General features: G+C 43.5%; 1 pseudogene across 1 annotated transcript in view; it reads left to right on the top strand.

The window, feature by feature from the left end:
• The first annotated feature begins 3001 nt into the window (after positions 1-3001).
• Positions 3002-26613, top strand: part of LOC308311843 (SLAIN motif-containing protein 1-like) — a 28987-nt pseudogene continuing 5375 nt past the window's right edge. The window contains exons 1-7 of the transcript in view: positions 3002-3540; positions 5273-5409; positions 18794-18925; positions 20986-21105; positions 21722-21907; positions 22791-22896; positions 24465-24907. The product of the transcript in view is annotated as an SLAIN motif-containing protein 1-like (transcript). The remainder of the gene's footprint in view (positions 3541-5272; positions 5410-18793; positions 18926-20985; positions 21106-21721; positions 21908-22790; positions 22897-24464; positions 24908-26613) is intronic.

The raw sequence follows: 26613 nt of genomic DNA, 5'->3' as shown, positions 1-26613 counted from the left end.
TCTGATCTCAGGTCAGAATGGGTTAAATGCTGAGATGCAAAGTGTCTACCCGACAGCAATATGAACCATAGGCTACAGGTTGACTGCTGACTTCCCCAATCCACATGCATGAAAAAAAGGCTCTTATTTAAATTCTTGAAAGAATGCCTATGGTTCACTTCAGCCATTTCAACTACCGGTATTTCGACTTTTAGATCACCTCATAAGAACTGTTTGAAAAATAAACAAATCATCCCGGCCTCATATGGATATGAAGAATCAACTGACTGAGAGAAAATGCTAATGTTACTGCTACTGAATTAGTTACATTTTCACTAGAAACACAGACTGTATCATATTATGAGTGACTGACGGTTGTAAACGATAGACACCTCTGATACAGAGACACCTCCCTGACAATATAACGATACAGAGACACCTCCCTGACAATATAACGATACAGAGACACCTCCCTGACAATATAACGATACAGAGACACCTCCCTGACAATATAACGATACAGAGACACCTCCCTGACAATATAACGATACAGAGACACCTCCCTGACAATATAACGACACAGAGACACCTCCCTGACAATATAACGATACAGAGACACCTCCCTGACAATATAACGATACAGAGACACCTCCCTGACAATATAATGATACAGAGACACCTCCCTGACAATATAATGATACAGAGACACCTCCCCGACAATATAACGACACAGAGACACCTCCCTGACAATATAACGATACAGAGACACCTCCCTGACAATATAACGATACAGAGACACCTCCCTGACAATATAACGATACAGAGACACCTCCCTGACAATATAACGATACAGAGACACCTCCCTGACAATATAACGATACAGAGACACCTCCCTGACAATATAACCACACAGACACCTCCCTGACAATATAACGACACAGAGACACCTCCCCGACTATAACTACACAGACACCTCCCTGACAATATAACGATACAGAGACACCTCCCTGACAATATAACGATACAGAGACACCTCCCTGACAATATAACGATACAGAGACACCTCCCTGACAATATAACGATACAGAGACACCTCCCTGACAATATAACGATAAAGAGACACCTCCTTGACAATAACGCTGTGACAGTTTATTTATTTTTGGACCACAATGCTTATATGAGACTATTTTAAGATGAGCCACTGGTTTCAGGGGTGCACACTGCATATACTATGACATGCAGGCAGACTATTGGCACGTTGTACAGTCTCAACTGCAGTGTACTTCATCGGCCACTGGAGGTCAGTGTATGTCAAGGAATGAATGAACGAACAGAACTTTCATTACTACTTGCTTGGTAATCAATGTGTTGACCATTAAATTAAGTTTTTCATATGAAAGATGCATTATTATTTAATACAAATGTTAAAGTATCATTGTTGCAAATATATAAATTGCACCAGGAATCTTTTATTATTACTATTAATTTATACCTGGCTGCATTCTGTATTTGTTATTTAAACAACCAGTGAGCGTTTTTCCTTTGGGTGCAATGACACATTTCAAACACAAAGTGGCACCAGCCTTTTTTAAATGTCCAATCTATTGGGGTACTATTTATTTTGAACACTGATGGCTGTCAGTCACAATGTGGGACAGACAGGGTCTCAATTTGAACACTGATGCCTGTCAGTCACAATGTGGGACAGACAGGGTCTCAATTTGAACACTGATGGCTGTCAGTCACAATGTGGGACAGACAGGGTCTCAATTTGAACACTGATGCCTGTCAGTCACAATGTGGGACAGACAGGGTCTCAATTTGAACACTGATGCCTGTCAGTCACAATGTGGGACAGACAGGGTCTCAATTTGAACACTGATGCCTGTCAGTCACAATGTGGGACAGACAGGGTCTCAATTTGAACATTGATGCCTGTCAGTCACAATGTGGGACAGACAGGGTCTCAATTTGAACACTGATGCCTGTCAGTCACAATGTGGGACAGACAGGGTCTCAATTTGAACATTGATGCCTGTCAGTCACAATGTGGGACAGACAGGGTCTCAATTTGAACACTGATGCCTGTCAGTCACAATGTGGGACAGACAGGGTCTCAATTTGTAAACCGATGCCTGTCAGTCACAATGTGGGACAGGGTCTCAATTTGTGGGACACCTGAAAAGTCTTGGAAATGAGGGGCCCCCACGCAAAGGGGGTCTTCTGGTCCACTGGTTTTTGAGGGGGGGGGGGGGGGGAGAAGAAATGACAATGTATATAGCTGTAATTAACATAATATATTCCCACACAACAAGGATGCTTTTTTTCCCATTATTTGGCAAATTTAAGCAGGACAGGTGTTGAGATTGAGAAGGGCATCAGAGGGTTCCCAAAGGGGTCCGGGGACCCCCAGGGGTCCTGGATGAGGGAGTTACAGGGGGTCCCCTGCATGCAGCTAAATGATAGTTTGGAACCAAACAATGACATACATGCCATTAAATGGGGGTCCGTATATAGCCTGTTGCATCAATTATCAAACTGGGAGGTCCTTGAAATAAAAATGGTTGAAAGTCACTACTTTAGGCCTTTAAAAATCTATCATGTCATGGGGGTCCGCCGGAGTGCCATTTTGGGGGATCCTCCTCCCAATTACCTTGACATGGAAAAGTTTGGGAACCACACAACATACTAACTACAGTCCGGACGGGAGGGGGCGGGGCTGGCGCTGGCGTAGCAGGCAGCTCATTGGTTGTTTGCTTGTGTTACAGGCAGGTCAGGAGGAGACGGAATTACAACACACACACCGGTAACCAGCCGAACCACAACCACCACAATCAACCACCTCACCGCACCTTCCGTTCTCACACAGAACACAGAACCACGGCGAGGAGAGAGAGGACCGACCGACCGTACATTCTACAGGCTCAGCCAGGGCTGCCTTTTTTTAAGCACAATTATTATTCCTCCGTTAAAAGGCAATAAAACCAACGTTATTATTAGACGTGTTTCAATCAACTCATATATGGAGGCGGTGGCGGCTGTGGCGCCGACGCTGATTAACAACCACCACCACCACCACCCCAGCAGTTCACCGATCATGAGGATGACTTCGACCGGCGTGACGGTGGACTGCAACGCCAACAGCGGCAGCACGCTGAACCTGAACCTTAACCACGCCGAGCTGGAGGTGGTGAAGCTCCAGGCGCTCATCCGGCGGCTGGAGCGGCAGAACGAGCAGCTGAGGACGGCGCGGACCAGCGGCTGCTGCGGCAGCCCGAGCCCGCACAGGCTGGCCCATTCCCCGCCGTGCATCGGCGGTGGTGGCGCCGCGTCCTCGGTGGCAGTACCACCACCACCACCGGCGGCCCTCCTCCTCCGGTGCCAGTCACCATCACCCTCCTCATTGAGGCCCCCGTCGGCCGAGCTGTTGTTCTACACCTCTGATGGTGGTTCCGAGGAGGAGGAGGAGGATTCGGAGGAGGAGGATTCGGTTCTGGATGGAGTGGAGCTGCTGGACCTGGGCTCTGTGTCCCCCAGCTCGGACGAGGATGCCGAGACGTGGTAAACTGATGTTTTGATTAATTTATACATGGATATGTCCGCATATTATGTCCATAACAAAGATTTGACCATGTGTTGCTTGCTTGCTTGCTTGCTTCCCCCCTGGGGGGCGAAGAATCTGACATTATGACTGTCTCCACTCTCCACTTGTATTTCCGCATGTTGTGGTCAAATATTTACTACAAAACACACAGCCACACCTTGGCTTAATTGGTCACGTACTGATGATTTGTTGTCTGGCTATTAAAATAATATAATATTAGGCAATTTATTTATGGCTGAGGAGCCAAAATAGTGAGGTCTGTCTGTCTGTCTGGGGAGACACGGGAGATCCCGTTCAAAACAAAGAGCTGTGAATTGACATTTACATGAAGTCATGCATTGCACACTGTAGGCTACTGTCTGCAGATTAAAACTCAATTTGATTAGGTGTGTGTGTGTGTGTGTGTGTGTGCGCGCGTGTGCCCCACCACACATCAGGTTGCAGAGGTTAACGCCATCTATAATTCAGCCTCCCCTGTGCCTTCTGTCAAAGCCCGTCAAGGGGAAATGAGGATGGCAAAAATACCATTTATAATATTTTCTAAAAGAAAAGTTCAAACATGGCAGATGTACAAGCTTTCAGTGCGGCACGACGTGACAACGCCATGAGCTTGTAGATTTGCTATTTCTTTTTGGATATCCAACTTGTAAACGGATAAAGTGGTTAAAATTATTGTGCTTTACTGACACATTTTGCTGGGGAGTCGGACCCCCCCAAGGACCCCCCCCTAGAAGTCCTGGAGAGGGCCATTATATTTCTAAACTCATTCCAGGGGGCCACATCAGTGTTGATTTCGTTGACTAAAACTAAAAACGAAGTTATGATGATTAAAACTAAGACTATACTACTAAATCTACTACTATTACTAAGAATACTGACAATTTAAGTCAACAAGACTCAAATGTTATAGGAAGGGGACTAGTGGACAAGAGATCCAGTATAAGTCATTTTACAATTGGTTGCGTGCTGAAAATATCCGATCTACAAACGTGTCGTGCTGCGAGCATGTATAGATCGGCTATTTTCAGCAATTAAGTGTAAAAAACAACGGTCATTTCCCCTCTTATAATAATAATAATAATCTTTATTGTCCCGAAGGATATTCATTTTCACAGGTCTGTTCAACACCAACAACAAAAACAGCACATAGTACAGAAACAACATAACACCAAGACAATACAAAACAAAACATGAGTTCCCCACTGTGTACAGAAACCATCCTATCGGCGGGGCAGTTTGTTTAATGGCTGAGGGGACAAAACTCCTACTGAAACGAACCTTTTTCCAGGGTAAGGTTCTGTATCTTTGTCCAGATGGCATGAGGTTGAAGAAGCGATACAGGGGATGATCAGTGTCACGTGATATTGAGAGTGCTAGCCGTGTGATGGCATTATTGTTCATATCAGAAAGTGTTGGTGTGGGAAGTCCGATAATCTTGGAGGCAATACGGGTAATACTGAAAAGTTTGTTTCTGTTAGGCATGGGTAGTATGTTGTAAAAACATGCGGAACAGTACAACAGAATAGGTTGGATAATGCTTTTGTACAATAATAAAAGAAGATGAGGAGCAACAGATAATGATCTTAACTTGCGGATTACATGAAGTCTTTGCTGAAAACGTGACTGGATAGATGTAATATGTTGATCAAACCTAAGTCTATTGTCTGTCACTGTCTTGTCACTCTGCAGGTTATACGTGTCTTCCAAAGCCCGGCGGCGTGTGGACCGCCCGCTCACGCCTGTGCAGTGGTGCCGAATGGTTCTGGACGTGCCCAAGACCCAGGTGGAGGTGGCCCGGCGCTCGCTCTCGCTCAAACTGGACCAAGGTACAGATAAGAGTTCACGTTGAAGGCAAAGAGGGAGGGGAAAAAGTAGGATTTTTATTTATTTTTTTGGCCTGACTGTCTTCTAAATCCTGACAGATTTTTGAAAAACCTCATGTTTTTCTTTTTTTTTTTTTATATATATTTTTTTTTTTATCCCACGATTTTGTAACCCATTTTTCACCTGTGTCAATCATCTAATATTCTAATGTGATCCTGGGCTCTACACACCCTCCACCAACCTAGTCCTCCATATATGGGGGACAAGGGGAGAGCAACAGACTTGAACTCATGCTTCCTTCATGCCTGAGTGTCCAAGTTGCTCCTTTACACCTGAGGGGGGAGTTTCCCTGGTTGGACGTATAGCGCGTGGAAGGAACACGTTATTCCAACCAGTTCCTCTCCCCTAAAATCAGGCGCCCCGGCTGGCCAGGGGGAGGCAGTTTGAAAAACCTCATGTTTCTATGTCAGTGGTGCTCAATATTTCATGTCAAGGACCCCAAAAATGATATGTAACAGCCGACCCCCCCCCCCCCCCATCTGAAAATATGTTGTTCCAGGAAACTACAAGCTCGTAGCGCGGCACTCGCTGACTCAAAATCACACCCGTGTGAACTGAGTGGTGCAACTCCCCTCTCCCCCCCTCCCCCCCTCCCCCTCCTCTACTCTCTCTCTCTCATTAGCAGGCATCAGTGCAGCACGAATACTATCTCTCTCTCTGTTTCTGGCACAACAGCGCCCCTACTGGTAGTCAGTCATACTGGTGCTCATGAATACATAACATAGGTGAACCACAACACATAGGTGAACACGGACATTGCTGTTCCTTGGAGTGGTCCTTGGAGAACCTTTCATTCTCAACTCGCTGTTTTCTGCAAGACATTTACTCTATAAGCCATATCTCCACAACTGGTGGGTCAAACTGAACAACCAATATGTCAATTTGAAGCTATGATTCCCTGCGAAAAAATTAATAAAATCCAATGGCAGTCCCTCAGTCAAATGTAGTCACATATGACGCAAATTCTCTGTTCATTGTCAATGGCATTTAATGTTTGTTTTATTAGCCGATTTGCTCAGACACATGCCGTAAATTCTCCTTTCATTGCCAATGGCATTTAATGTTTGTGTTAGGACAAAAATCTACACTATAGCTGAATATAGGAGTGGCTAGCCCCCCACTCAATAATGACTATATAAACGCAGTTTGCCGGCCACTGCTACAGAGCTGACAATGAGGTAGAAACAATGAGGTATCTTCCCTTCTTCTCTGGAGTCCTGCCTCAAAGCAGACCAGAGGTAGAAAGCTGTCGTTCCCTGATGTCATCGCTATAGGGGACACATGCTTCAGTAGGCAGGAACTGGGGACGACCGGGAAGTCTGGCGTAGCATTGTGGAATCCATGATCTCGACCGCGGTCGAAAAATGATGATGAGTAGTATAAATATTGACTAACGTTTTATTTAGGTGCTAGTATAAATTATGACTAAGGTTTGTACCGATGGGGTCTTCATCAGAGTCATGAAGCCAGTGTTCGGGTACCCTCCCTCATGACGGATGGACTGTCTCCGAGGTGTGAGAGACTCCAATCCTGCTGACGATTGCAAGCGGAGAGTCGTATATTATTTTTTATTTCTGGCTCTGCTGGATCTCAAACAGTGAGTGGCTTACTGCTATAAGCAAACCTCAAAAGCCTTATAGTTATTACATTTGTAACCTTCATATCAGAGGGATTTTTTTTATTTTTTTGGGAGCATGTCGGATTGTCTCTGAGGGTTTAATTGTCTGAAGACTCGAGAGATGAAAAAACAAAGCGCGGGCTCGCAACTCACTTTTTTATTTTATTATTTTTATTAATAAAATGAAATGTAAAGATATTTTTAAATATATTTGCGTGAACGGAAATGTCAGCTTCCATACTCTAATTTTGGGAGCTATAGAGCGTCGCAGTCCCGCCCCCTTTCATGACGACGCCAGGCCCAGGAAATAATTCCCAAGAATGCATTTTCCCCCATAGACATTTCAAAAAGTATTTATTTAAAGACCTTTTAAGCGAACAAAGCCAACTCGAGTTGTGACAAATCACTACGACAAACAAATCATTACAAAGAAGAAAAACAACAAAACAAGTGTAACCTGACGTTTTTACTTCTTTCTAATTATTTGTTCGGCCCAAAACATTGTGTTTTTGTCATGATTTGTCACGACTCCAGTTGGCTTTGTCCGCGGCGTAAACGTAGTTAAAGGACAACTTTAGTTTTTCTCAACCAAGGTTCATGTTTTAGGTTGTTGTTAGAGTAAGTAAAAGATGAGTGTTATTATCTTTTTCATTTGCTGCTTTCTTTCGTTTTAGCGATTTTTAGCGATTTTTTTACAGGCGGGGCGGGGGCATTCGAACCATTTTTTTAAGCTATTTTTTTTAAATCATTTACTATAGTCCTACTAGACCCAAGGAAATCACACCTGGCCACAAAAGATCACAGGATGTTGTGAATGTGAAGGGGGTGACGAACTGACATGTTGAGCCATACAACACAGTATTATATAGTATTCACATTCAGTGTGATCTTTTGTGGCCAGATGTAATTTCCTGGGGACTATAGTAAATAATAAAAACATGAATCACTTTAAAATTGTGTAAAAGAAAATACATATTTAGCCCCATGTTCGAATGCTAAAACTAAAAATAGTAGCGAATGAAAAAAAACCATTAACACTCATCTTTTACTTTCCCTAATAACAAACCTAAAACATGTACGGTGGTTGAAAAAAACGTTGTCCTTTTTAAATAAATATACTTTTTGAAAAGTCTGAGGAAAATGAACAGGGACTTCTTTTTCTCAGAATCTGGAGGAGTAATATGTTTTTCAAAAGTCAACCCAACCTCCTGGCGGCACTATAACAGGCCATTCTGGAGCAGAGGTAAATGCAGTGAGATCCAGTGAGTGTGTGTGTGTGTGTGTGCAAAATTTGGCATCGACCGGGTTTTAACGGTGCTGGAGATTAGCTGGTAACAGACGGACGTACGGACGACAGTGACGGTAAAGCTTTTGTCAGACTACCAACGGTAGTGTCAGACTCGCTCGGAACAGAGACGTTGGAGGTGACAGCTTCTAGTCTCCGCTGCGTGTTTGGAATGAATGAATGAACGAAGACAGCTTTAACACCCTGAAGATGTTAATGAGTGGAGATGGAGCACGACTCGCGACGACGCCAGTGGGGTTTGTGTGCCCCGGTGGTGACAAATCTGCAGATCTGCAGGCTCAAACGACGTTTTTTTTTGTCTTATGGATCCGCCATTTTGTAATGGACAGACTTAATTCGACAGGCTTAATTGGTCAATGTATGTCTTGTAATAAACGGTAGTAACTAAAAGGTTTCAAATATCTGTAGTAAAGTTTTACCTCGATCTGAGTGGAGCTAAATTGAAAAAGTATTGAAAAATGGGGAAAAGAAAGTACCTCAAAAGTTTACTCGAGTACAGTACTTGAGTGAATGCACTTAGTTACTTCCCACCACTGTTTACGCCACATCACTTTTCAGTTGAATATAGCTGTCATGCATTGTTTTAACCCATTTAGACCTGAGGACGATTCTTTAAAAAAATGTCTTCTAAATCCTGACAGTTTTCTCAAAAACCTCATGTTTCTGGTTTAGGTTTATTTATTTAGCACGTAGTACAAAAAATAGACACTTAACATAATATCAAAGAACAAAAATACAATGCAAGGAAGGGAAGACCCCCCCCATCTGAAAATATGTTGTTCCAGGGACCCCCCCCCCCAGAAGCAAAGTTTTGAGTTTAAAAAACGTTCGCCCTGAAAGATTATATATTCAAAAGATTTGAGGCACATTTTCACGATTTAAAAAAATATAGCAGATCTACAAGCACGGTACTCAAGCTTGTAGATCTGCTATTTTTCAATGGCTAAAGTGTAACATAATGCTTAAAGGGTAAGACCACTTATTTTGAGGTTTGGGTTGTGTAGTTACTTTGCCATGATGCAACTCCAAATGTGGACAAGAAATAAAAAATAACTGTTCCAGTGATTAGAAATTGATAATTCAAAATATGCTCCTCATTGACTTACATTGTAGCTGAAACAGCTCTCAAAGTCACTCTTTTAGTACGTAAACAAACACAAACGATGTTGATTCAGACAATATAGAGCATCACCAAAACTCATGTGGTTTTATTTTTTCATAAAAAATTTAGATTCCTGTTGATTAGTCCATTTTATTGGGAAGAAAACCCGGACTGGATCCGTGGATCCGGAACCAGATCTTCAAATAGTAAAATCCACAGGAATCTAACATTTTTATGAAAAAATAAAACCACATGAGTTTTGGTGATGCTCTATAGTCTATATTGTCTTTGTTTGTGTTTGTTTACGTACTAAAAGAGTGACTTTGAGAGCTGTTTTAGCTATACAATGTAAGCATATTTTGAATTATCAATTTCTAATCACTGGAGCAGTAATTTCTTATTTCTTGTCCACATTTGGAGTTGCATCATGGCAAAGTAACTACACAACCCAAACCTCAAAAAAAGTGGTCTTACCCTTTAAAACACCAAAGGGGGTTCCCCCTTATGGTAAAGAAAATGAAAACATGATTGACTTTGTTGCATGAATTTCGGAATTTACCCTAACTACTAGCACCTATAGTACCTATAGTAGAATTTACCCTAACTACTAGCACCTATAGTACCTATAGTAGAATTTACCCTAACTACTAGCACCTATAGTATAGAATTTACCCTAACTACTAGCACCTATAGTACCTATAGTAGAATTTACCCTAACTACTAGCACCTATAGTATAGAATTTACCCTAACTACTAGCACCTATAGTACCTATAGTAGAATTTACCCTAACTACTAGCACCTATAGTATAGAATTTACCCTAACTACTAGCACCTATAGTACCTATAGTAGAATTTACCCTAACTACTAGCACCTATAGTAGAATTTACCCTAACTACTAGCACCTATAGTACCTATAGTAGAATTTACCCTAACTACTAGCACCTATAGTATAGAATTTACCCTAACTACTAGCACCTATAGTACCTATAGTAGAATTTACCCTAACTACTAGCACCTATAGTACCTATAGTAGAATTTACCCCAACTACTAGCACCTATAGTAGAATTTACCCTAACTACTAGCACCTATAGTACCTATAGTAGAATTTACCCTAACTACTAGCACCTATAGTAGAATTTACCCTAACTACTAGCACCTATAGTACCTATAGTAGAATTTACCCCAACTACTAGCACCTATAGTACCTATAGTAGAATTTACCCTAACTACTAGCACCTATAGTACCTATAGTAGAATTTACCTAACTACTAGCACCTATAGTACCTATAGTAGAATTTACCTAACTACTAGCACCTATAGTACCTATAGTAGAATTTACCCTAACTACTAGCACCTATAGTACCTATAGTAGAATTTACCCTAACTACTAGCACCTATAGTACCTATAGTAGAATTTACCCTAACTACTAGCACCTATAGTAGAATTTACCCCAACTACTAGCACCTATAGTAGAATTTACCCCAACTACTAGCACCTATAGTACCTATAGTAGAATTTACCTAACTACTAGCACCTATAGTACCTATAGTAGAATTTACCTAACTACTAGCACCTATAGTACCTATAGTAGAATTTACCTAACTACTAGCACCTATAGTACCTATAGTAGAATTTACCCTAACTACTAGCACCTATAGTACCTATAGTAGAATTTACCTAACTACTAGCACCTATAGTACCTATAGTAGAATTTACCCTAACTACTAGCACCTATAGTACCTATAGTAGAATTTACCTAACTACTAGCACCTATAGTACCTATAGTAGAATTTACCTAACTACTAGCACCTATAGTACCTATAGTAGAATTTACCTAACTACTAGCACCTATAGTACCTATAGTAGAATTTACCCTAACTACTAGCACCTATAGTACCTATAGTAGAATTTACCCTAACTACTAGCACCTATAGTACCTATAGTAGAATTTACCTAACTACTAGCACCTATAGTACCTATAGTAGAATTTACCTAACTACTAGCACCTATAGTACCTATAGTAGAATTTACCTAACTACTAGCACCTATAGTACCTATAGTAGAATTTACCTAACTACTAGCACCTATAGTACCTATAGTAGAATTTACCTAACTACTAGCACCTATAGTACCTATAGTAGAATTTACCTAACTACTAGCACCTATAGTACCTATAGTAGAATTTACCTAACTACTAGCACCTATAGTACCTATAGTAGAATTTACCCTAACTACTAGCACCTATAGTACCTATAGTAGAATTTACCCTAACTACTAGCACCTATAGTACCTATAGTAGAATTTACCTAACTACTAGCACCTATAGTACCTATAGTAGAATTTACCTAACTACTAGCACCTATAGTACCTATAGTAGAATTTACCTAACTACTAGCACCTATAGTACCTATAGTAGAATTTACCTAACTACTAGCACCTATAGTACCTATAGTAGAATTTACCTAACTACTAGCACCTATAGTACCTATAGTAGAATTTACCTAACTACTAGCACCTATAGTACCTATAGTAGAATTTACCTAACTACTAGCACCTATAGTACCTATAGTAGAATTTACCCTAACTACTAGCACCTATAGTACCTATAGTAGAATTTACCCCAACTACTAGCACCTATAGTACCTATAGTAGAATTTACCCCAACTACTAGCACCTATAGTACCTATAGTAGAATTTACCCCAACTACTAGCACCTATAGTACCTATAGTAGAATTTACCCCAACTACTAGCACCTATAGTACCTATAGTAGAATTTACCCTAACTACTAGCACCTATAGTACCTATAGTAGAATTTACCCTAACTACTAGCACCTATAGTAGGTACAACCATGGGGTTTACTTCACTATAGGTACAACCATGGGGTTTACTTCACTCGTTATGTTGTACCTCTCTGACAAAGGGTGTGAAACAAAAGGCCCATTAATTAATTCAAGGGAACTTGAAAATTGCTGCCGCTCAGAGGCGTGTTGCATCAGAGTGCGTGTGTGTGTGTGTGTGTGTGCGTGCAGGCATGCGTGTCTGCGTGCGTGTGCGTGCATGTGTGCGCTCCAAGTGTTTCTTCCCCACAGGCCTCATCTCTGACTTCAAGTCATAAAGAGAGAGCAACTTGTTTCAATCTACGCTGTATTATTGCCTCAATGTCACACAGCGTTACAACGTAAAAGAGTGGCTGAAATCCTTTGTGCTGGATCTCAACTTTAACAAAGGTTAAATTCAGAGTACAGAAGAATGTTTAGTAAAGATTAAAGTACACATCAAGATGGCAGGGTACCCTATAAGGTTTATAAAATAACAAGATGGCAGGGTACCGTATAAGGTTTATAAACAAAGAGCATATAGACTCTGCGTACATTCACCTTGAACCCTATAGCTTCCTTACACATGTCAAAACACTAATAGTGTCGCAAACGCAGTGCGCTCATGTGGGCTTTTAGATCGGCTATTTGTTTCCCTAATCTGACCCAAATGAACCAAATAAATGTTGGTTCTAGGATTTGGTGGTGGTGAGGAGGTGTGTGTGTGTGTGTGTGTGTGTGTATATAGATCCATGTGTGAAAGAGGTTGTTTTGCTGCATAAACATGTAAATGGATTCATGTGTGTGTGACCATATTCCATCCGTGCGTGGCTTCCAGGAGAGACTGGGAACGTTCCCCAGACTGGGAACGTTCCCCAGACTGGGAACGTTCCCCAGCGCTGCTGAAGAACAGCTTGTGTACCGGCCGCTCTTTAACCCATTCTGAACTGGAACCCATGTTGGTGTTAGCATCATGTTATGCTTTAGCTATTGAAAAATAGCAGACCTACAAGCTCATATCGCGCCACCGAGTGGCGCGCTACGAGCTTGTAGGTCTGCTATTTTTGAAAAAAATCGAAGAACGACTGACATTTTTAGAATCTGATCTCAGGTCAGAATGGGTTAATCAGACCAGTGTGTGTCCAGTGGAAACCTCGTATGAATCTGATCTCAGGTCAGAATGGGTTAATCCGCTCTCTGTTGCTCCGAGACGTGCCTTTTTTAACCCTTTCTGGGCGGGAAGTTACACCTTTTGGTGTCATAGCATTATGTTATGCTTTAGCTATTGGAAAAATAGCAGATCTACATTATAAAAAATTTAATTAAAAAAAAAATCGAAGAACGTCTGACACAGAAACATAAATTATGCTTTTTCAGAAAACTGTCAGGATGTAGAAGACGTTTTTTAGAATCTGATCTCAGGTCAGAATGGGTTAACCCATTCTGAACGGGAACCCATTTTGGTGTTGGCATCATGTTATGCTTTAGCTATTGAAAAATAGCAGATCTACAAGCTCGTAGCGCGCCACCGAGTGGCGCGCTACGAGCGGCGCGCTACGAGCTTGTAGGTCTGCTATTTTTGAAAAATCGAAGAACGACTGACATTTTTAGAATCTGATCTCAGGTCAGAATGGGTTAAATATTGGAGTCAGGAGACATGGGTTACACGGGCAGAGCAGCTTGTTGCGTCAAAGGAGGTGAGCGTTGATGGAGCCGTGCACTGATCCTTATCCCAGGGCATCGGGCTGGCTGAGGGCTTTCTTTTTTCTTTAACCCATTTTGGGCGGGAACCCCTTTGGGTGTTTTAAGCATTGTTATACTTAAAAAAATTGCAGATCTACAAGCTCACAGTTCTACTAATTTTTTTTAGTGCAAATCTTTATGTGTATGTATATGTGTGTGTGTGTGTGTGTGTGTGTATATATATATATATATATATATATATATATATATATATATATATACACATTACATATATTTTTGGGGGTCCTTGACATAAAATGTTTTGAGAACGACTGAGAAACGTATGTTTTTTTTCCAGAAAACTGTCAGGATTTAGAAGACATTTTGTAGAATGGAACTTGGCTCTAAATGGGTTAAGTGTGGGCTCAGAAGCAAGCAGCCTCCCCACCACCGGCCTATTATCTGGGAGCCCCCCCCAGCAGCCTCCCCACCACCGGCCTATTATCTGGGAGCCCCCCCCAGCAGCCTCCCCACCACCGGCCTATTATCTGGGAGCCCCCCCCCCCCCAGCAGCCTCCCCACCACCGGGGCCTAGTATCTGGGAGCCCGCGGTAAGACTCTCGCGGAGCCTGATCAGACCCCGGTACGGTAGTGACGTTGCCATAGTAACCATGCTTACATGAAAGGCACGCGCCCCCCCCCGCTTTTTACATTGAGTGGCTTACATTTCACATCCACGGAGCTACCGGAGAGAGACCGATGAATCTTCCTCTGTCTGTCTGTCTGTCCGCCCGCCCGCACACGGGTGTGGGTTGAACGGTAGAGACGAGCATAATTAGGAGAGAAGCAGCAGGAGGAACCCATCGGTACACCGATCATTTGTTTGTACACTGCATCAGTAAACAAGAGAACATTATTATGGTGAATAATCCACTCTGTTAAGCATAAGGATGAACTCGGTAGGAGGTGAAGTCTCTCTGTCGGAGAGAAAATGTTTCAAAGCATGTCAACGTTCGTGCGTGTGCGTGTGTGTGCGTGCGTGCGTGCAGACCACATACAGGCACGCATGCATGATGTACAGTATGTGCACATTATTTTGCATTGCGCGCACACACACTACCTACTCGCACATACATCTAAAGGGATATGTGATGGGATTAGCAATGCAGTACTTTGAACAAAATAGAGAAAGGATGATGTATATATATTTTTTTTTCTCTACATTTTCTTTCTCTTTTGGCTGGATGTTTCAATGTACACTATAGTGAGGAGATAGTAATACAATCTGGGAATGCATTTCTTTGCCAAGACATTTCTACACCAATGTGTTTTGTCGAGTAACGTAATCTCACAGATGTGACGAGGTTTGTCACATCTGGCCAATACAAGTGACTATATGGCCGTTTTTTAGCCAGTGTTTAGGAGTGTTTTCCGTGGACAACAAATGCTTGGAATGGATTCAGAATCATTGATTGATTCTTACTTCTGAGTGGTGTGGGCGGCTGTGGCTCAGGAGGTAGAGCAGGTCGTCCAATGATCCCTGGGTCTGCGGTTCGAATCCCAGCTCCTCCTCCTCCTGTCCTACATGTGGAAGTGTCCTTGGGCAAGACACTGAACCCTACGTTGCCTCCAGTGAGTCGTCGGTGTGAGATCGCCACCATTGGTGTGTGAATGTGGGAAGTGAGGACGCTGGCGTCGACTGTTCGCCGCTTCACCTCCCAATGTATGAATGAATGAACCGTTGTGAAGCGCTTTGAGCACTTGGAAAAGCGCTATAAAAATGCAATTCATTGCAACAGGCACTGGTGTACACAGACAGACAGACAGACGTACACAGACAGCCCTGTCTGTGCCGTACCTGGCACTGCCTGCTGGGTGTGAGACGGAGCATTGTCTCTGCCCTGAGCTGAAGGCTGAACGGGGCTTTGTCCTCTGTGTGCCGGGCAGAGCAGAGCAGATGTGATGTGATGCTGCTGCTGTGACAGGAGAGGACGAACCGACCGGGCTGATTTGTGGCACCATGAGGTGATGAGGGCACTGCTGCCTGCCTGCCTGCCTGCGTGCTGGCTGGCTGGCTGGCTGTCTAGCTTGGGCATAAAAGCTCTCGTAGCCTGTAGCATTTATTGAGGGAAAGGGAAGGAAACTTCCTTTTCCCTCAATAAAGTTGCCGCCTGTTGTTCCTGGCCGTCGACTACAAAACAATGACTACAACATGACGTAACGATATCATCCTGATGACTACAAAACAATACTACAACATGACGTAACGATATCATCCTGATGACTACAAAACAATACTACAACATGACGTAACGATATCATCCGCTCCCGACAGGATCATACAGACTTTTGAAACGGAGACCAGGCTTTCCTCCGAGGTGGTGGAAAGCCTGGTGAGGCCAGGTTACTGGCTGGCTGGCTGGCTGGCTGGCTGGCTGGCTGGCTGGCAGGCTGGTTGGGTCTTGTGAGGGCAAACTACAAAGTTTTATTGTTGAAATTAGTATAGTAATTTAGTATCAGCAGGCTTTTATATGTTTGGTTTAGGGGTCTGGGTTCAGTGTAACAGCAGGCTTTTAGATGTTTGGTTTAGGGGTCTGGGTTCAGTGTAACAGCAGGCTTTTAGATGTTTGGTTTAGGGGTCTGGGTTCAGTGTTTTCTGAAGGGGTGAAAAGAAAGAGATTCTTTTTTTGGGGTGCACGATTATGAAAGTATATCCGTTCTCCGATTATCTGCAGGGTCATATCTTCCGATACCGACCGATTCCGACCACAATAATAATAATAAAACTTTATTTGTATAGCACCTTTCATGACATGAAATGCAGCTCAAAGTGCTTTACAGAAAAATGGAGGATAAAAGAAAAGCAAGGCAACAACATTAAAAACAAGCAGTAATGCAATACAGTGAGGAAGTGGGTCTTGAGCTGAGCTTTAAAAATGTCTACAGAGGCTGCCTGACGAAGGTACAGTGGGAGCTTGTTCCATGCCGACGGCCCGTAGAAGCAAAAAGCTGCTTCCCCGTATTTTTTAGTTGCCATTTTTTTTTGGCAAAGCGAGCAGGCCAGCAGTGGAAGACCTTAGGGGGCGGTTTGGGACATATTTAGGCAGGCAGTCATGTAGGTAGGAAGGTGCGAGACCATTGAGAGCTTTATAGACAAGTCAAATAATTTTAAAATCAATCCTAAAAACAACCGGAAGCCAGTGCAGTGATGCCAAAACTGGAGTAATATGTTCTCTCATCTTGGGCCCTATAGGTTCTTATTGGCCCAAAGCCTGTTAACCCATTCTGACCTGAGATCAGATTCATACGAGGTTTTCCACTGGACACACACTGGTCTGATGAACCCATTCTGACCTGAGATCAGATTCTAAAAATGTCAGTCGCTCTTCGATTTTTCAAAAATAGCTAAAGCATAACATGATGCTAACACCAAAATGGGTTCCCGTTCAGAATGGGTTAATAATGTGTTCAATAAATAAATGGCCTATACTCTTTTAGTGTCTGTTTTCACAACTGAATTTGCTGCTGAATGAGATGAGTACACAAATTAAATGTAGATTTATTAAAAAAAATTGCTGGTGAAAACCGACTAAATCTGTAATGTTTTGAGACCGTTTAGATACCGCTGTGGCATTTTTACCCATTTTGGTGTTAGCATCATGTTATGCTTCAGCTATTGAAAAATAGCAGATCTACAAGTTCATAGCGAGCTTGTAGGTCTGCTATTTTTGAAAAAACGAAGAGCGACTGACACAGACATTTTTTTTTTTAAGAATCTGATCTCAGGTCAGAATGGGTTTAAGGCCTATTCCGATTATGCCACTGATTAACACCCCGTACACCCCGGGGTTATTTAATAACCCGGGGTCATTTAATCCATCCAATCAGAGCACCCAACGATTTATAGCACCGGAGCACATTTAGCGACGGAGCGGATCCGGATGTGGCTGAAGCAGCTAGATGTAGCCAAAACACCCCCGAGGCCATCGACAACAACAGGAGGTATACGATTTAATTGGTCCGTCTAACTTTTCTTAGACTTGGACGGAATGCGGGGCACGGTGGCACAGTTGGTAGTGCTGTCGCCTCACAGCTATAGGAGGTCCTGGGTTCGATTCCCGACTCGGGACGCTGTGGGTGCTGCAGGTGGCGTGCCCATACCCGAAGGCGGGGTTGGCGAAAAGGGCCTTTCTGTGTGGAGTTTGCATGTTCTCCCCGTGTCCCCTATAGGGTATAGGTACCCTCACATGTTCTCCCCGTGTCCCCTAGGGTATAGGTACCCTCACATGTTCTCCCCGTGTCCCCTAGGGTATAGGTACCCTCACATGTTCTCCCCGTGTCCCCTAGGGTATAGGTACCCTCACATGTTCTCCCCGTGTCCCCTAGGGTATAGGTACCCTCACATGTTCTCCCAGTGTCCCCTATAGGGTATAGGTACCCTCACATGTTCTCCCAGTGTCCCCTAGGGTAGGTACCCTCACATGTTCTCCCAGTGTCCCCTATAGGGTATAGGTACCCTCACATGTTCTCCCAGTGTCCCCTAGGGTAGGTATACCCTCACTAAAAACATGCAGTAATCCTGGTCACTAAACTGCCTGATTGACACAAGGGTGAAAAATGGGTTAGAATTGGACGGAATGATTTAGAATAGATCAAGAGTTGTTCACGTTTTCCGGTCTTGTCGGTTTGCATGTTTGCATGTTTTAGGACAAGCGTGTAGTTAAGATCGTTCTGTATTACCCGGCAGTGCTTTGAAAATCCTCTCTGTGTCTCTCTCTCTCTCTCTCTGTCCAGTCTCCAGGTGGCGTTCGATGTTTTCCAGTCCTCCCGCCGCCTCTCCCTTTAATGGCGTGTCTGGCGTGCCTCCACTCAGTGCGTCCCCATTGGCCAGAGCCTGCTCCACCCCTCAGTTGTCAGAAAGACACGGTAAAAACACGCTTGATGTGTGAACGAAGCGTGTGTGTGTGACCCGACTGTTCTCACAGTCCAGTCTACATGTGTGACCAGATTTGACTGAGAGCCCGCCATCGCGCAAACTCCAGCTTTTCACCAGAGGAGAAACCTTTTTTTTTATTTGTTTTATAAGTGAATAGCACATGTAAGCTCTTCACATACTAGAGCATGTCTGAAATAAATGTCAGAGCTGAAATTGACATGTAAATATGAAATAAATGCTTAAACATGTAGCTAGGTGTAATGTTAGAGACCACAGAAGACATGTAAATATGAAATAAATGCTTAAACATGTAGCTATAGGTGTAATGTTAGACCACAGAAGACATGTAAATATGAAATAAATGCTTAAACATGTAGCTAGGTGTAATGTTAGAGACCACAGAAGACATGTAAATATGAAATAAATGCTTAAACATGTAGCTATAGGTGTAATGTTAGACCACAGAAGACATGTAAATATGAAATAAATGCTTAAACATGTAGCTATAGGTGTAATGTTAGAGTCCACAGAAGACATGTAAATATGAAATAAATGCTTAAACATGTAGCTATAGGTGTAATGTTAGACCACAGAAGACATGTAAATATGAAATAAATGCTTAAACATGTAGCTAGGTGTAATGTTATAGAGACCACAGAAGACATGTAAATATGAAATAAATGCTTAAACATGTAGCTAGGTGTAATGTTAGAGACCACAGAAGACATGTAAATATGAAATAAATGCTTAAACATGTAGCTATAGGTGTAATGTTAGAGTCCACAGAAGACATGTAAATATGAAATAAATGCTTAAACATGTAGCTATAGGTGTAATGTTAGACCACAGAAGACATGTAAATATGAAATAAATGCTTAAACATGTAGCTATAGGTGTAATGTTAGAGTCCACAGAAGACATGTAAATATGAAATAAATGCTTAAACATGTAGCTATAGGTGTAATGTTAGACCACAGAAGACATGTAAATATGAAATAAATGCTTAAACATGTAGCTAGGTGTAATGTTGGAGACCACAGAAGACATGTAAATATGAAATAAATGCTTAAACATGTAGCTATAGGTGTAATGTTAGACCACAGAAGACATGTAAATATGAAATAAATGCTTAAACATGTAGCTAGGTGTAATGTTAGAGACCACAGAAGACATGTAAATATGAAATAAATGCTTAAACATGTAGCTATAGGTGTAATGTTAGAGACCACAGAAGACATGTAAATATGAAATAAATGCTTAAACATGTAGCTATAGGTGTGATGTTAGACCACAGAAGACATGTAAATATGAAATAAATGCTTAAACATGTAGCTAGGTGTAATGTGAATGAGTCCACAGAAGACATGCAAAAATATGTTTTCTGAAAACTATTTTTCTATTCTGTGTAGTGCTCAACCTATTTCATGTCAAGGTCCCCCAGAATTATCTGTTTTTTGCCGCCGACCCCCATCGGAAAATATGTAGTTCCAGGGACCCCCCCCCCCTCCCCGCCCAGAAGCAAAGTTTGAGTTAAAAACGTTCGCTCTGAAAGAATATATATTCAAAGATTTGCGCCACATTTTCACGACTTTTCAAAAATAGCAGATCTACAAGCTCAAGCTTGTACACTAGTAGATCTGCTATTTTCCAAAAGCTAAAGTATAACCTAATGCTTAAAGGTATATTCAGTGATTTCACTTAATTCAAATATCACTTATTTTTTTTGTTTTGTTGTGATAATCCTCTCTATACTATAGAGTGTGCTGACCATATAAAGAGTTCCTCCCTGTCCCCAGTTAACCCCTGGGGGTCAAAAAACCTTAGGTTTCGTTTTTGACTCTCTATCCTGATTGGACGAAGGCTTAGGTCCCACAGCCAAAAACGAAACCTACGTTTTTTTTGAGTGAAATCACTGAATATACCTTTAAAACACCAAGGGGGATCCCGTCCAGAATGTGTTGTACTTTTCCCCATGGCGGTATGATGGACGTCGCTATCAAGGTGTATTATTTATGACCCCTGACCTATGATGTCACCTTGTCCTCCTCAGCCCCGGCCCTCACCTCCCCCGTCCATCCCATCCTCCAGAGGGCTGTGAGTCCCATGGGCAGGGAGGCCGCCGTGCTGTCTGATAGGACGCCCACCTTCTTCCCTCACCTAGGCAACCGCAGTAAGATATGTGTGTGCGTGCGTGTGTGTGTGTGTGTCATCCTGTGGAAAGGACTCTTGCTTTGGCATTTAGCAGACGCCCCCCCCCCTTTTCCCCTCACTGTATATGTTTCTTTTCCCTTTTTACCTCCTTTATGATGAATTCCTGTTCTGTTCTTTAACAATATAGAAGTGTCTATTTGTACGTCTCTAAATGTTTTGATGAATTGAACATGGTGGACCCTCTTGTAAACAAGTGTGTAATGCTTAATTGGGTCGTCCACTCACAGTTAACAGTCTTTGCATTGAGTTTGTGCTTGAAATGTACTGTAATTCTGCAAACTGTTAATAAATATTTCAATCAATCAATCTTAACCATATACTGCCTCCTGCTGGATGCAGAGCCAACTGCAGACTACCGAGCCGATTTTAAATGCAGCACACGCTGGACTCATATCCTGTCTGGGGTGGCGTCCATCTTTAATGCTAAATAAATAGCGTCAATGCTAGCGAGCTAAAAATGAAGCCATCCTTGCTCTATAGAAAAGGCGCCAATGTTTCCATCCGAACCACCGGATGATCGGCACAAAGACCTCTGAACATCAAAAATAATTAATTTGCCGTTATTTTCTCCGCAGACCGCAGCCTGCAGCGCTCCGCCTCCAGCCCCCAGTCGTCCAATCAGGACGGCGGCGAGCGGCTGGCGGCGGTGGGCGTGGCCTCCATGATGACGGAGGAGGAGGATGACGACCACCTGCTGCTGCAGGGGTACAAGCTGAACGACCTCACCGATGTCCAGGTCATGGCGCGACTGCAGGAGGAGAGTAAGTAACACCCACCCCCCCCCCCCCAACGACAGCAAATTTTCAGTCATAGTCTCTTGAATAGTTTTCATTTAGTTTTAGTCACATTTTTAGTCACCTGGAATGTTCTAGTGTTTAGTCTAGTTTTAGTCCGATTCATACTCCTATTTTTAGCGCTGTAGAGCCTACAATGTGACGTCATTTGAGGTTCGGGGGGGCGGGTAGTGGTACCGTCCTAAAGTCGTCTCTTCGGTGCTACTGAACATTTCTGACGAGCCGAAATCATTTCGGCTCTACAGCGCCGAAACAGCGGTAAAATAGGAGTATGAATCGGCCATTAATCTACAGGTGATTTAGTCGAAGAAAGTGTATTTTGGCGGGCCTCGATGCCGTCGTAATGACTGGTTTTAAATGACTTAGACTGGATCTCTTCTATGGCCATATTGGTTCCGGTCGGCGGTGAGATGTAACGTCATGTCATTTACTTTCATATCATAAACGTGCGTTTCCTGTTCTCCTACCTCTCTCTCTCTCTCTCTCCTTTCCTAATTAATAATATTAACATGTACTAGATCTCAGAGCTCATCGCTACTTCAGCTTCATTAACGTCAAAAGGTCACTGTGTGTGTGTGTGTGTGTGTGTGTGTGTGTGTGTGTGTGCGTCATTCCGTTTGGCGTGTGCTCTTGCATACATACGTCTGTGTGCTTGGCCTTTCTGTCTGTGTGTGTGTGTGTGTGTGCGTGCGCATGCACATGTGATGCCTGTGTGTGTGTGTGTTTCTTGTCTTCCTCTTGTGTGTGCGTGTGTGCACATGTGATGCCTGTGTTTGTGCGTGCTTCTTGTCATCCTCGTGTGTGTGTGTGTGCGTGCGCTGCCGCTGCTCCTCATGTCTGCCCCCCTCAGGTCTAAGGCAGGACTACGCCAGCAGCAGCAGCAGCATGGCGGCCTCCTCCCCCCTCCTCCCCCCACGGCGCAGCCGCAGTCTCTCCCTGCACCTGAGCGGCCTCAGGTACGACCACTGGACTCGAACCGTACGTTAAAACCAGGGGGGGGGGCAGTCAGACAGATGTTTTGTGAAGCCACTGAGGAAATCGGGATTTCCTGAAAGTTCATATAATGGCCTGTTGTGGCGCTGTCTGTCATTGGACCCAGAAAAACCCATAGCCCCATAGAAGTCCATGTTTTGGGGCCCAACTTCACCTAGACCGTATTACCTTAATAAACATGGTCATGAATACTTTCTGCTTCCAGTCACTAGTTTAAAGTCTCATTTCTCATGTCATAATATTCTTTTTGGAAAATTATGGTCCCATTTATAAAGTCGTGCATGTTCTGAGGGGCGTGGCTACCGCTACAGTCTATGAACGGGATCCCCCACCCACTCGAGTCAAAATAAAAACCAACAGAGAAGAAGGGGGGAAGTCCCGCCTCGTTGTCTGGGCCAGCCAATGGGCCAGCTGGGCCCAAACGGATCTAGAAAGATGGCGACTTACAGTGCAAGGGATTTCAGGCTTCATTTTACGTTCATGTTAGACCCGGGGAACGCTTTGTCCATATTTTTTACAGTCTATGGTTAAAACCCATTCTGACCTGAGATCAGATTCTTAAAAATGTCTTCTACATCCTGACAGTTTACCATTCTGACCTGAGATCAGATTCTAGAAATGTCTTCTACATCCTGACAGTTTTCTGAAAACGCTACGTTTCTATGTCAAGTCGTTCTTCGATTTTTCAAAAAAATAGCAGACCTACAAGCTCGTAGCGCGCCACTCTGGTGGAGCGCTATGAGCTTGTAGATCTGCTCTTTTTCAATAGCTAAAGCATAACGTAATGCTAACACCGAAAGAGGTTCCCTTTTGGAAGGGGTTAAGGAAGGGATGGAACACCCTTTTGTAGTTTTTTAAAACCCATTTAGACCCGAGACCAGATTCTACAAATGTCTTCTAAATCATGACAGGTTTTCTGAAAAAACCCATGTTTCTATGTCAGTGGTTTCTATGTCAGTGGTTTCTATGTCAGTGGTTCTGTGTCAGTGGTTCTATGTCAGTGGTTCTATGTCGGTGGTTCTCAAACGTTTTCATGTCAAGGACCCCCAGAATTAGGTTTGCGGGGGTCGGCCAATTACATAAAAATGTTGGAGACCTTGACATGAAATAGTTTGAGAACCACTGCCAAAGAACCACTGATGATTAATTCTTGTTCAGTTCTTTGACTATATGGAAGTGTCTATTTGTACGTCTCTAAATGTTTTTTTATGAATTGAACATGGTGGACCCTCTTGTAAACAAGTGTAATGCTTAATTGGGTCGTCCACTCACAGTTAACAGTCTTTGTATTGAGTTTGTGCTTGAAATGTACTGTAATTCTGCAAACTGTTAATAAATAAATCAATCAATCAAAAAAAAACTGACATGGAACCACTGACATAGAACCACTGACATAGAACCACTGATAAAAGATAAAGAAATCCCTTAACCCTCCCACCCATACTGCTCAGTGACACCGCATACTATATAACTGTTGTTTGACTGTACTCTTGTCCAATAAACTAATCGATCAATCAATCGATCGTCACAGCGCCGCTGTGCCCGGCCTGGACGAGGTCTCCGACGAGGAGGAGGAAGACTACGCGCTCCTACCGCCGCCACAGCCGCGCCTCGCCCGCCTCTCCCACTCCCACACCTTCTCCTCCCTCCGAGACTCCAGCCTCCGAGACCTCTCCCACTCCCACACCTCCTTCTCCAGCAGCCTCCGAGACTGGCCAAGAAGCACCAGCTCTCTGCTCTCCGCCACCCCTCCCTCCTCCTCCACCACCCCGCCCTGTCCCTCCGCAGGCTGGGCTACGCAGCACCACCACCACCACGCCGCCCTGGGTATGGACTTGGGCATGGCGGGTATGTCGGGTCTGGGCATGGCGGGTCTGGGTATGGGCGTGGCGGGTCTGGGTATGGGCGTGGCGGGTCTGGGTATGGGCAGCTCCTACGCAACCGACCTACAGCAGTCCTTCAGAACCGGATCAGGTGAGCGCCACGGTTCCTCGTGTGTGTGTGTGTGTGTGTGTGTGTGTGTGTGTGTGTGTGGTGTACTTGGAGAATTCCATGCTAGAAGGCTTTCTTACCTTTTATTTGTAGTTGTTACGTCCCCACCAGACCAAAGAGGTCCAGGTGTTATTTTTGTGCAAAGGCGAATTATTGGCTATTTCCCCCAATGAATTGAATTGAATTGAATGGTGGCGTTGGGTTTTAGTGCTAATTCGCTTATTTCCATCACTCGCTTATCTCTTATATCCTCCTCCCTTCATAATGTAAATAGTATCCCAAGCGGTACTACTTATTTCGATGGATATAAGCAACTTAGCACAAAAAAACCCAAGCCTCATTGAGGGCTTATGGTAGGGGAAATAGCCAATAAATGCACTTTTGCACAAAATAACACCTGGACCTTAATTGTTGGTGGGGACGTAACGACTACAAATAAAAGTTAAGAAAGCCTTCTAGTCCGAAATTCTCCTTTTAATATTTTGGAAGATTTGAGAAATTGCCAGTTAAAGTTTCCCTGCTCTACTCCTCAGAAGAGCAATGGTTTGTTTTTATGGTTGAAAAAAATGTTTATTTATTTAATATTTCTTTATTTTTAGAGCTTACATTTGGGAAAAGATTCCGATTAGGGGGTTATAATTTGGGGTTATGCTGAATTACTGTATCGTTTCTTGCACGCTTCGGTTAGTGTTGGCTAGGGATGTCCTGACTTTTTCCGTTTCCGATACCACAATTTCTGTGTTAGGCGATACCGAGAATAATATTTATAATAATACAAAAAGAAAAAAAAATCTTATTTTGAAGTCCACCGACCGGGAATAGTGTTTATAGCTATCTAGCTATATATCTCGTGTTGTGTTTATAGCAGACTCCTCACTCAAATGTGCACTTGCAGTTTGGGCAACTCCAAAGCAAACTCCACATGCCCCAACATTTTATTTACCTGCCATAGTGTCAACCCCTTACCCCTGTGTCGGATCAGTGGTTAGACTGGCATAGTGTCAACCCCTTACCCCTGTGTGGGATCGCTGGTTAGACTGGCATAGTGTCAACCCCCTTACCCCTGTGTCGGATCGCTGGTTAGACTGGCATAGTGTCAACCCCCTTACCCCTCTGTGGGATCGCTGGTTAGACTGGCATAGTGTCAACCCCCTTACCCCTGTGTGGGATCGCTGGTTAGACTGGCATAGTGTCAACCCCCTTACCCCTGTGTCGGATCGCTGGTTAGACTGGCATAGTGTCAACCCCCTTACCCCTGTGTGGGATCGGTGGTTAGACTGGCATAGTGTCAACCCCTTACCCCTGTGTCAGATCGGTGCTTAGACTGGCATAGTGTCAACCCCTTACCCCTGTGTGGGATTGGTGGTTAGACTGGCATAGTGTCAACCCCTTACCCCTGTGTGGGATTGGTGGTTAGACTGGCATAGTGTCAACCCCTTACCCCTGTGTGGGATTGGTGGTTAGACTGGCATAGTGTCAACCCCTTACCCCTGTGTGGGATTGGTGGTTAGACTGGCATAGTGTCAACCCCTTACCCCTGTGTGGGATTGGTGGTTAGACTGGCATAGTGTCAACCCCTTACCCCTGTGTGGGATTGGTGGTTAGACTGGCATAGTGTCAACCCCTTACCCCTGTGTGGGATTGGTGGTTAGACTGGCATAGTGTCAACCCCTTACCCCTGTGTCAGA

This window comes from Protomyctophum bolini (assembly GCF_963924005.1).
Source record: "Protomyctophum bolini genome assembly, chromosome: 24".
NCBI lineage: Eukaryota > Metazoa > Chordata > Actinopteri > Myctophiformes > Myctophidae > Protomyctophum > Protomyctophum bolini.
The sequence above is the reverse complement of the archived record's forward strand: the minus strand, read 5'-3'. Positions and strand labels throughout refer to the sequence as shown.